Consider the following 12,957-nt stretch of genomic DNA (forward strand, 5'->3'; position numbering starts at 1 on the left):
ATACATTTTATTCAAATACTGTTAGCATAATCTGCCATGTCCCTGTGCCTTCTTTTAAAGTTCTGTGTGCTGTGAAGGGGGTCTTTTTTAAGAGAGATGACTGGAGTGCCTTGTTAAAAATTAAAAGTCTCTCTATACTTAAGTACAGTCTGACATTTGTCTTGAGTCATATTTTCTGGTTCACAGTTGGAGTGATACCGTGTGCATGTTCAAGCCAAGTGCCGATAAACCAGCTTGAATAACCCCTTTCGTCACCACTTTGTTTGACTAGATGACAGAGACCCAACAAGGCTCTCAGGACGAACTGCCCAACTTGAAGAACAGATGGATTCTGGATCCACTGAGGTAGCTGGGCTTTCCAGTTTGGATGGTAGCTAATATAATAATATTATCACTCTACTTACATTCAGCATCCCTGAGACAGAGGCATCTTGGAAGGGAGAAAACATAATGGCCCCATGGGAAGCTGTATACCGTGGACATAGCTTTTGAGAGTAGCAGTGCTAAGTTCACTGCAGCCAGCCCAGCCCAGGGTCAGCGGAGTTCAGGCATCTTCAGAGTGAACCAATGGACTAAAAAGCAAAAGCTCCCCACATTCCCTTGAATATTTTCTCAGAGTTAAGACTTGGCCTTGGTACAGTCTAAATAGTGAAGAGCCCTCCGGTGGCTAATACATAACACTTATTGCTGCCCTTTGCAAGTGAGGGCTTCAAGTTGTATGACATTTTTGTATATAAGTAGTATGAAGAAATCCTTATCTAAAACATATATAGTACTACATATTACTTAATTTGTGTCATCTTTGAAAGATATTTCGCACAAATAAACGCTTTGTCAGATCATATGTCATCAAAAGTCCACTTTATTACAATGCTCTAGTATCGCCTTGAAGTACATATGTTGTGAGATAGCACAAATGTCAAGGTTTCAGTAAATCGTTTATATACCTTAGTGCCAGGCATTCTATGGCACCATTTGTTTCGTGAGTGGAAATGCACAGTTTCAAAGAAACCTCACACAAAAGAATTCAAATATCCCACACTTAAAAGCACACTTGCCCTCTCACTCAGGAGACGGAGCAACACAGGGGGGTCCCTGTTCTCAATGTCTCTAGTTTCTGGTTGGTGTCCATTCACCTTCCACGTGAAAATCCTCCTGGAATGGGGCCTGTGGGCAACAGCAGATTTGTTAATTTTGTTAATTTGTTAACAAGTTTGTTAATTCATTAATTAAATTAAAGCACAATTATATGAAAGATCATTTAAAAAATCAGTGTGGTAGACAGAATTGTACTAAATGATCCCATTTCTGAAAGAAAAAATGTATATAGGGCAAACACTGTGGGGATATCCACTAAAATGTGGCCAGCAAGTTGACTCCGGATGGTTGCAGATAATTCCAATCTTTATCTCATTGCTTGCTGGTATTTTCTAGATTTACCAAAATGATAGTGTTCCACAATAGAACACTTGTCCCTTAAGAAGTAGGTACTTCTCTAGGGAGGTGGACATGAAGCTACTTTAGACAATGAATGTGAGTAATAGTTGATGATATTAGGATGGAGTTTTAAATATAGTCAGTGTAACAGTTGCCACTTCAGAGCCCAGGAACTTGGGAAAGGACAGATCTGGGTAAAATAAAAAGGCTTTAGGCAGATGGGAAAGTACATGAGTTCACTGAAAGCTCAAGAAAAAGTGAAAATGTTATAGCTTGAAAATAATGTAGCTTTCCCTGATTCCCTTATAGGTCAAATGGTGGGCCCCTGCCAGGCAGAGAGAGACCCACACTACTTAACTGCTGTATATGTGAAGCCATACGACTAGGGGCTTGGTAATAGAGCAATGGACTTATGCTGAAAGGGGAAAACCAAGGACCATGAGCCTGTGGGAGAACTGAATCAGGCCTAGCCCAGGGAAGTGGATGGAAACTAGTCACAAGAGTGAATCAGTAGTGTAGATCTGTGTGGAATGCCCCATCAGACAGGTGCATCCTGGCCCATTCCCTAGGAAGAAAACCAGTAACCCTGAGGATGTACATGGTATGAGGAATGAATCAATGTAGTTTATAATGAATGACATGTCATTTTGATTTGGGTTATTTTGTTTGTTGACCTTTGAAAGTACTGTCATAATTGACATGCAGTTGATGGTTAGCCCAGAGAGGTTCCTTCAAAAACACACAAATTGGTTAAATTGATCCAAATGAAGCCAAATAAGGGAGAAAGTACTTTGACTACCTCCAAATTTCAATTCTATATTCAGGTAAGAAACAGGTGCAAGCTTTTCTAGTTCTTAGTTTCTTTAATTTCATTCTTATTGTCTCTCTCTTTCTCCCTTTATAAAATATTCTAACCCTCCTCACTCATAAGGTTTTGAATTCTTGAACAGATATTAAGTCCAGACCAAAATGAAGATTAATAAAACATTGTTTTGTACTGCAAGTTAAAATTGAACACTGCTTAAAAACTACCATAAATCTTGTAGTTCACTTTATTTAGTGTTAATGGAACTTTTCAGTCTTTGTGACAACCTAGAGGATCTGGAGAAGATCAAATGGTAAAGGGAGGAAGCAGAGAAAGGAGAACTTAATGCACTAGGGAAATAGCACAATATAGAGTTAAGAGCCAGATTCTGTTTCCACCTGTGTAAGCATCTTAACTAAGTAACTTAAACCCCCTCAGCAACTCTACAAGAAAGCTGTTATTAACATCATTATCGTCCCCATTTTGTAGACAAGGAGACATGCTCAGAGGAAAAAACCCATAACACAATACCTGGAATACAATTACTGCTCTGTAAGCGTCAGTTTTAAATGCACTTAAAGTGAGTATTTAACACCCAGCCAATCAAGACTATACCTGGTTTGTTTCCAAAGAAACAAGTCTCAGCCAGTGCTGTTTCTAAACTTAGGAGCCAGGTATTCCAATGTCTGAGAAATCAAGCATAGTTGCCATCAATTAATTTCCAGACTAACAATGAAATTGACTTTATCAGCTGCTTCTTCATGCCACGTATTTAATAATCACACTTAAAAAAGAATTCCCAGTTTAAGGATTAGGATTACAGATGAGGAGAAGCTGCCACTCTTGGCTAAATTTAATCTAGGCCATATACAATATGTGAAAATGTATTACTCCTTGAAAAGTATTCTGTAACAATATTCTAGAATAGGAGATTTGCAAAGGTTTTTTTTGGCAAAGGGCCAATAGATAATTTTGGTTTGGTAATCATATACCTTTTTGTTGCTACTGAAGTTGCTTCTTTTTACAACTATATAGCCAATCATGTAATAATGTTAAAATTATTTTTAGTTCAGGTGGCCAGACTAAAATTTTAGAATATAAGCTAAGAATAGTTTAAAAAAACAAAAACAAAGAATAAGTGACAGACACTGTATGTGGCTTACAAAGCCTAAAATATTATCTGAAATATTAACTACAAAAAAAGTTTGCTGATTGCTAGAGAATCATAAAATAAGGGTATCACTATTAAAAAGGTAACCTTTTGCTCCTAAATTTTTCTAGTCAATAGAGCTAATTTATTTTTTCAAAATAACCACAACAACAATACATAATCATCTCAGAGGATGATAAGCCATTTGACAAAATCCAACATCCATTCTTAAAATTCTCAGCAAATCAATAATGGAAGAGAACCTCCTTAATCTTATAAAGGACATCTAAGAAAATCTATAGCTATCATCATAATTTTAATAAGACTATACTTGTCGGTATAAAATAGAATGCATTCCTAAGTTCAGGAAAAATAAAAACATGTTCCCTCTCACCATTTCTATTCAGCAGTGTACTGGAGTTTCTAACCAGTACAATAACGCAAGAAAAAGGAAAGACATCCAGAATGGAAAAGAAATAAAGCTGCCTTTATTCACAGATGACAGGAAAATCGGATGAAGTCTTAAAAATAAAAAACCTAATAGAACTAGTAAGTTAGCCTAGTGAATTTGCAAGGTGTAAGATCAATTTGCAAAAATCAATTATATTTGTCAAAACCAGCAACAAACAATTGAGAAAACAATACCATTTACAAAAGCATTGAAAAATATGAACTGCTTAGGATAAATCTAACAAAAGATGTACAAGATCTATAATTGAAACTGTAAAACATTGTGGAAAGAAATTAAAGAAGATCTAACAAGTAAGTTTCCCTGGTGGCTCAAACGGTGAAGAATCTGCTTGAATTACAGGAGACCCATAGAGAGCTATTCCATAGCTCATAGTTCAGAAGACTCAGTCTAAGACGGCAATTCTCCTAAAATTGAGCTATAGATTCAAAGTAACCCTAATAAAAATTCCAGAAAGCATTTTTTGAGAAACTGATGATGAGCTCATTCTAAAACTCACATGGAAATGCAAAAGACCTAGGAGATTCAAAACAACTTTGAAGAAGTCAGAAGACTAATAGTACTATCTGATTTTAAGACTTACTGTAAAGCTAATGTAGTAGTAATCAAAACAATATGATATTGGCACAAAGATGAACAAATCAATGAAATACAATAGAAAGTTCAGAAACAGAAGCACACATATATTAACAAGTGATCTTTAACAAAGTTGCAAAGCAGTAGAGAGAGAAATGATCTTCTCAGTAAGTGGTGTTGAAACAACTGGATCCCCATATGCCAATAAAAAGTGAACTTTGAGTTGTATTTTTGAAGGACTATATACAACGTTTTTTACCATATACAAAAATTAACTCAAAATGTAAAATCTAAAATTATAAAACTTCTAGATGAAAGCAAAATAAAACCTTTGTGATCTTTAGTTAGGCTACAGTTTTTTTAGATACTACTCCTAAAATACAATGTATATATATATACATATATATATGTGTGTGTATATATATATATATAACAAACTGATAAACTAGACTTAATCAAAATTGTAAATTTCTGCTCTTTAGAAGACACTGCTAAATGAAAAGACAAGAAACATACTGAGAGAAAACATCAGATATATCTGTAAAAGGGCTTATATCTGAAATTCTTGAAATTCAGTAATAAGTGGAGAGGAGGACAACAGATTTGAACAGACACTTCAAAGAAAATAGAAAGTGAAAGTCGTTCAGTCATGTCTGACTCTTTGCAAGACCATGGACTATATATAATCCATGGAATTCTCCAGGCCAGAACACTGGGGTGGGTAGCCTTTCCCTTCTCCAGAGGATCTTCCCAACCCAGGGATCAAACGCAGGTCTCCCGCATTGCAGGCAGATTCTTTACCAGCTGAGCCAAAAGGGAAGCCGCTGAGCTACATAGTAACCTGGAAACTAAGGTGGAGACAGCCTGGGAGTAACTGTGAGTGTCAGAGACCTACCTTAGCACAGGGCAACAGGTGAGGGAGAGTGTGAGGGGCAGGCAAACCTGGAAACATGGATCTGTAGGCATTTGGCCCTTAGTAATAGTAGTGATAGCGATGTTGTTGATAACTCACATTGCTCGTGTTTACTAGTGAGGCACCATGCACAGATCTACACGCATAGATTTAATTCTCACAATGAACTATGAAGTATGTGTGTGAAGAGCTAAGGCTCAGAAATAAAAGCCTAGCTTTTCAAGCCCGGTGATTGCAGAGCAGTGGGGCCTCTGAGGCAGGTTAAACAAGGTAGTGGTTAAGAGCATGGATTTTGGATGCTTTACCAGCTGAGCCACAAGACAAGCCCTCAAAGAAAATATGAATGGCAAATAAAACAATGAAAGATGTTCAGCCTCACTAGTCATTAGAGAACTGAACATTTAAACCACAATGAGATATCTCAAAATTCATCCGAAGGATAAAATTAAAAAGATAATGTCAAGTGTTGGTGAGGATAGAATACTCACACGCTGTTAGTAGGAATGTAAAGCGGTACCATCAATTCAGAGAACAATTTGGTAGTTTCTTTGGCTGCTAAATATACACTTACTACATGATGAGACAGTCATCCAACATGCACAAATAGCCTCAAGCCAGTTAAAGAAAAAAACAACCCACAAATACTGAACCCTATAGTGAATGTAAACTATAGACTTTAGTTAATAATCATATATTGGAAAAGAAATTTAAGAATATAAAGGTTTTATGCTTAAAATTCCTCATGTGGGAGTGGGAATTCCAAGGCACCCTAAAAAAGTACAGTCTTGGGGTTCTCTTCACCACTCCAAAGAGTCTTGCCATTCCTTGACTTACTTGTAGCTTCAGATGTCTGTAGTAGATGTCTGCATGTTCTGAAAGTAGGTAAACCTCCTGACGTGGAAAGTGGGAAGACTCCAGGCATTTGCTCCTGTGAGAACTGGAAGAAGTTTTGAAAGTTTTGGGAGATGATGTGTTCTCTTGTTGAGGAACAGCTTGTTCTGGCAAGTTAGTCCCATGGAGAAAGGTGAAGGCTAAGCCTCTGGTGCATCAGAGTCTTTTATCTTAAGTAGACCCCAGCTCTTCTACTGCCCGGAGTACTCTGGCTCTTCACCTCAGCAGGCCCGCATTTCCACTTTTATGGAGGGTTGGCTTCCGGGATGCTCACTCAGAGACTCCCTCTCTTTCCTCTTCCACAGAGCCTGTTTCATTTTGTCCTCAGTAGGGTTCCATCAAAGTCAAACTTTGGTCTCACTTTCCTAGAGAATTCAACCTAGAATTCAACCTTGAAAATCTTTAAGGTCCAATCTCTTACACTTCACAAATAAGGTAACGGATTCTATGAGGTAAGGTGACTTTCATGGGGCTAAATAATTTGTTTTACACCTACCCTCACACTGTAGGCAATTGGATAATCTAATTGCTACCATGACAATATACAATATGTCCAAGATTTTCAGCCCTGATTTCAAATATTCTGTATAGTCATCAGGCCACATTAAGAATTTGACTATCTAAAAAACATTGCAACTACTACAGATGTGTTAAAAGGGACCTTCTGGAAGCAATAAATTTCTGTTACTGAATCCAACTTTCCAATTCCGAAGTGCTGAATTTTAACATTTTTAGGGCAATGAATCCCTTCTTTAGGAAACATGAAAGCTATGAATCCTTTCCACCCAGAAATATTTACCTGAAAACATAAACTTTTGTTCCAAAGACAACTATACAATACATGACAGTGAAAATCCTTAATCTGATAGCAGAAATGTCAGCATATCTGCTATGTAGCAAGGGAATATTCTTAAAGAACTCATATCCTAACAAAAAGTTGCAAATATTTATATGGTATGACATATTATAGAGCACATTTAATCCTCACAACAACCCTGTGAGGTAGGCATAATATCCCAATTTTCCCCATGAGGAAACCAAAACCCAAAGCAATCTGAAGATGTGCCAAAATTCACACAGCTAATAAGTCTGCAGCCTGGACCAGAACATAGGCTTTTTGTTCCCTGTTCAAAACAGTTTCACATATAATATTTTCCATTTTGGAATGAAGGTTCTACCCAGGGAAAACTCATTGGCAACCCATTTCAACAAGCAGTTATTTTTAAGATTGAACAGCAAGTAGGAGAGGACTGTAAGACCGCAGATTGGCACCCTATCGTGCTGTTTATAGTGGCACTCTGTGTCATGGTCCAGGCACAGGTTGGAAAAGAATTTCCAGACATGAGACAGAATGAGAGGGAAATAATTTATTAGAATGGGAGACGCTGTTAGAACAGCGGGCAGCTCGAGGGAGAACGGGCATTGAACAGGGATCCTTAGTCCACTTTTATACCCAGGGTACAAGGAGTGGGACAGGGGTCTTGCGGGTCATTTGCTGATTGGATGAGGCACGTATATTGGGTGGGGGAAGAGTAAGGGAGTAAGGCAAATACCTTCTCCCTGTGGCGAGTAGGAGGAGAGAGAGGTTGTACTGCTCAGGAGGACCTGAAATCCATTAATAGTTACAATAGCGGGGAGGGAAGGACAATAAGGGTCTGGTTTCTCCGTTACTACATTCCAAGACCCTCCTTGGTTTTATCTGGTCTTTAGTCCTTGGGTCACCGTACTCTGCAAGCATTACTCCCAGGCCGGGTTACCAGAAAAATGTCATTAGAATTACAGGCTTTGGAGTCCAGACACTAAACACTATTTAAAGGAAAACAAAACCAGATGCCAGAAGTGGTGAGGTACACAAGTTTGTTTTTTGTTTTTTTCCGTAGTTAGGAAATATCTGGCCTTTCCCAAAGAACAGCTTAGTTGTGAGAACAGCCAGTAACATCTTAGGAAAGGCATAATGCATACCAAAAGGGAGCTATGACAGCTAGAAAAAAGACTTGGAAGAGTCATAGGAAGACTAAGATGTCAGGAAACTTGCTAAACGGCCAGAGAAACACCTCCAGTAGGGCAAAGCAAGGTGAGAACCCCTAATCAATTCATAAGTCAGAGATTTCAGAACCTCTGTCAAGTCTCTGGTCACACTCCCAGAACTCTTCCTTTGGGTATCTGCTCAAAGAAATGAAGATGGGGAATCTCTTGTGACTTTATGCCATTGTTGCTGGCGTGGGTCCATGAAAACTAAATACTGTCCAAGGACTGTGGCAATTTTTTGAAAGTTTTCAAAGGCCCATGGTGATGGAGCAAATATGGTGGTGCTGCTCTTGTTGTAGTGAAGACATCTGTCCAACCTAACATGCCACCCATCATTACAGGACTTTGGTACACAAAACACTCAAAATACTTGGTAAAATGACAGCAGGACAGCCAATGTCCTTCATCCGACCTTGTGTCTATAGGTTAGTGTCCATCTATTCAGTACATTAGTTCCAGGCTCTTTTGGACTCTGGCCAGGGACCTTGAGGCCCTTTCTCAATCAACAGAAGGGAATACCTTCCAAACAGAGCATGTAGGAAAAGAGTTCCCAGATCCACTCAAAACCCAACCCTGTTGCCCAAAACTCAGTTAGTTTTCAATGTCTGCTTTATAAAACTAAAAACCTAGATGCATAGTAAACCTTTAGTCTCTCAGAAGGCTATTGTTCTGGAAACTTTCTGTATACTCTTCCACCTGCAAGGATATGGAAGATCTTAAATACCTTCACAAAAGTACCTCCCCGCGAAAGGCTCTCCCATCAAGGGTTGAAAACCTTGGCTCTTTCTGCTCTGTCCCACCACCTCCCTCCTCAGTCTCAGCAAAGACTCTTAACAACCCTTAAATATTGGCGGTCTCTTCTACAAAAGTGTGTGCTGGGGCGGGGGGAGGGGTATGTGTTCTCTGGTTTGGGGGCTTCCTGGACTTTAGGAACCCATAAATTGGATACCAAGTTGTTCTTCTTCAGATTATTATTATTTTGTTGTTGTTGTTGTTATTTGGGGATAAAGATGCTTCTTCATCCTTCTTTGTACTTCCCAATTTTCTCACAACTTCTTTTACTCTCTTTTGCACATAGCATGACAGCCAAGCAAGAGCCCAAGGTGCGTTGCTGCTGAATGACCTGCAACCTCATTGAAAGATGTGATCATTGACCCCTCTCTCGGTGCCTGGTGGGTGTGGCATCCAGACACAAGAAACATCCTATCCCTGACTCACTTCAGACCCCTGCCGGGTGCCTATAACATTTCCCCAAAATACAACGCAAAGAGAAGTAGTGAGTAGAGTCTGAATCCTTAGACCATACATATCAGCTGGTCTTCCACCCTCGGGCCAATAACAATTAAAAGAGAAAACTTCAGGATCCATTCCAGGGGCAGAAGTCTTCATTTTCTTAGTCCTCTCTTTACCTATACATGGAAAAGGGAGTTCCTGGAAACCCACTTCTCACCCCACAATCCTACAGACAGCCTAGACATTATCTCCCCACTACATATAAGCTCTTATGGGGCAGGGAAGGACTCTTGCTCATCTTTTATCCTCAGTGCCTGTACAGGACTTGGCATGTAGTCAACACTCAGCGTAGGAAGGAAAGCCGGGAGAAAAGCAGCAAAGTAGAGACAGAGGGAAGGAGGTTTAGTTCTTCCTGTTTTGCGTGTGGGTTTCTTATGCTTCTGCCCTAGCAGCCTCGCTCTTCTTAGCCTTCGCCCTTTCCTCAATATTCCTCTATCTTTCCTTTCACATAATCTCTAACCTGAATCAATTTTTCCTCCTAATTCCACCCCCCTCAAGTTTTTCTCCTCTCTCTGCTGTTGTAACCTAAACTCCCTAATGTTTTTATTCTCTACAATTTTCCTGGTTTCTCCTCTCCTTACTCTAGTTTTTTCATTATTCATGGCCTCATTTATTTTTCCTTTATGGTAAGGATTGACAGACCTAAAGCAAGCGAGAAGAAAAAAAATTCTAAAAAGAGGAATACCTCAAAATGATGAAAAATGAAGCAATAGCCAAAAAGAAGAGGCCCACAAAAGCAAGGCCCAAGGGTTCAATAAATAGAAATCATTCTTTCCCCTGCCTTTGTCTTATCACAAAGAATAAGACATTTCCATTCAGGTATTTTCTAGCCTATCCTCTGGCTTCTTCAAAGTAACCCTAAAAACTCTTCTAGTTACCATCAACCTGGGAACTGATGCTTTCAGGGGTATGTCTCCTCATTCAACACAAGGATACCTGGTGCTTTTTCTGCACACTGCTCCAAAGAGGCAGCTCGAGGCCCTGTTCTGAGTGACAGCAAAGGCCCCAGCTAGCATCCTAAGGCTGCAGCCAAGCCCTTGCTCAGCACCACTGCTACGCATCTCATGTACCTCCCCATTTTCTGATCATAATGCAACCTCCTTCAGGGCTGCTGCCTCTGCAAACTCCCTCTTCCCAGTTCTAATCTGGGTTCCAAAAGTGTCTGGCCTCATCAGATGATCTCACAACTGGAGGAAGGGACAAGACTTACAATCCTTACAAATTCAACCCTAGATTCCCACCAGAATCCAACACTCTTTCCCACTTTAGCATAGAGGGCATGTTTTCAGTGGGGGAACAACAGCACAGGCTAACTTTAGGCACTTTGCTGATATAAACACGGAGGGGAGAGCTAAAAGACCAAAGCAGCAAATTACCAAAAAAGATTTCCCCAGTTTAGAACGTGGGTGCATAGCTGACATCATACATCCAGGGTCCTTCCTGTTAGGCAGAAGATGTAAGCAGACCATGGAGATGCCATTTATAGTGACAAACTGCCTGACAATGAATATCATATGTCCCCTTCTCCACCAGACTCCTGCTACTCTGACACCCACTTCCCAGACCTTAAGTGCTAAATGGCATTCAATCTCAGGATTGGATCCCAAACTCTTAACAACCCTTAAAATTGCATTTGACTGCCATTTTGTTCTCTCTGCGATATTGTTTCTATCTTCCAGGCCCAGTTACAGAGACAGGGTAATAATTCCGGAAGGAAGAATTGGTCTTCCTCTAAGCCCACATGTGTCTCTTAGGTCAGGAACAACTATCAGCAGTGATGTGCCATCCTCTTTTCCTTTGGGTCCCTGAAGACTGCAGTTAAGTCTTTTCTAATGACTATTACCATGGATGTGAACAGTTCCTATACCGGCTTAACCTATTTTAAAACAAGTTCTAAGAGCGGCCCCACCACAGAACCTTAAAGGCAGCCTTTCTCACTACCCCAGGTATTATCTATTTTATTTCCCCAGTTCTGGTTTCTGGGAAAAACACCCATCCCCAATCCCATAATGCCCAGCAACTCTTGGTAAGCCTAGATCCAGATCCAGTCCAATATCATTTCAGGGCTCCAGTGCAGGACCACCACAAATTTTGCCTCATCAACAGACAAACTTCAGAGCTTTAATGCAGCTCACATACCCCACTTAACCTATAAGCCAGAATGTCTACCTTACTTAAGACACCAGACTCTTCCTCCCACTAGGGAGGGAACCCACTGAAGGGCAATATTCTTTTGTCTCATCCCCTGAACCTTAACAGCATGCTTAACTGTTAACCCTAATTGTAACCCTAACCATAACCAAGTGACTTCCCCAATGACATCAAAGTGACTTAAAAGTCATTTGGGGAATTCCTCATATCTAGTAAGAAGGGGAAGAGAGGTTAAACTATTGTATCCTAAGAGATGAAGAAGGAGAGGGCTTTGATAGGGAAAAGAAAGGAACGGAAGGAAAATAGAGATGGCCTGAATGACGACAGGAACCCCTAGGCTTGTCTCATGGGGACAGGAATCTGGATGCAGAGGCCGAGTCCATGAAACCCTAACTATGTGGAGGTGTCACTAAACTGATGGCAATGATCCCATCAGTCACTCATAGCAGGAGGCATGTCTGCTCCCCTCTTGGAATCAGAAAACTTGGCTAAAAATCCTCAACCTTGAGCTAAAGAGAAGTCATCAGCTCAAACTCTGTATTTATGGGTGTAACTACCCAATTTGACATCCACCATATAACCCCCTGCCCAGGACAAGGTTTGAAATGTTCCCGCGGTTCCTCCAAGGTCACCCCATTGGCCGGTTGCATTATATTAATAAAGCTTGCGCAGCTCCAACCTAATCATCCTAGAGGAAGATTTCTTTTCCTAAGGCCACGGTCACCACAAGAATATATGGCTCTGCTACAGTTCAAGGCCTGGGCAACAGTTTAGTTTTTCGAGTCTCCAACCTCCACAGCCTCTCGACTGGCAAGCCTGCTGCAGCCTTGAGGGCGTGTGGCCAACCTTGACTCCAGCAGTGAACTTAACAGAAAGAAGACTGCGGAGGGGCTCCGCCAACGGCCAACGCCTTTCAACGACAGCCCGGCCCCTCGTGCCCTTCCCAGCCCTCTCCCCCGCCCCGCCCCGGAGTCTCCCGGGTGACTGGGCTGGTGCGCAGGGTTCTCAGAGCTTCCCTGCCGGGATCTGACCAATGACCGGGCTGATGTCCAGGTGAGCTGTCGGTGGTCTCTCTCCTGGGCAGCCCCGCCTCCTTTCATTCCTGTGACCTTGGAGTTCTGTGCGCCAGCCCTACACCACCCGCTGAGACGTTGGGGGTGTCACATGGACGCTCTCGGCTGGTCGCAGGCTGGGGTTCTGTCCCGCTTGTGGTGGCTGTCCGCCCATCTCCCCCGCCAGCAAAG

The 12,957-nt window shown here is 41.0% G+C and overlaps 1 long non-coding RNA gene across 1 annotated transcript; it reads right to left on the reverse strand.

Moving 5' to 3' along the window:
- Positions 1–1,016: 1,016 nt before the first annotated feature.
- Positions 1,017–12,588, reverse strand: LOC104989187. The gene is made up of 4 exons (XR_825347.1): positions 12,393–12,588; positions 6,185–6,606; positions 2,858–2,928; positions 1,017–1,167 (listed from the first exon to the last, which is right to left on the reverse strand). It is a non-coding gene; the product is annotated as an uncharacterized LOC104989187 (long non-coding RNA).
- Between the last annotated feature and the right edge of the window lie 369 nt (positions 12,589–12,957).

Source organism: Bison bison, unplaced genomic scaffold (genome assembly GCF_000754665.1).
Source record: "Bison bison bison isolate TAMUID 2011002044 unplaced genomic scaffold, Bison_UMD1.0 scf7180017864146, whole genome shotgun sequence".
NCBI classification, from domain to species: Eukaryota; Metazoa; Chordata; class Mammalia; order Artiodactyla; family Bovidae; genus Bison; species Bison bison.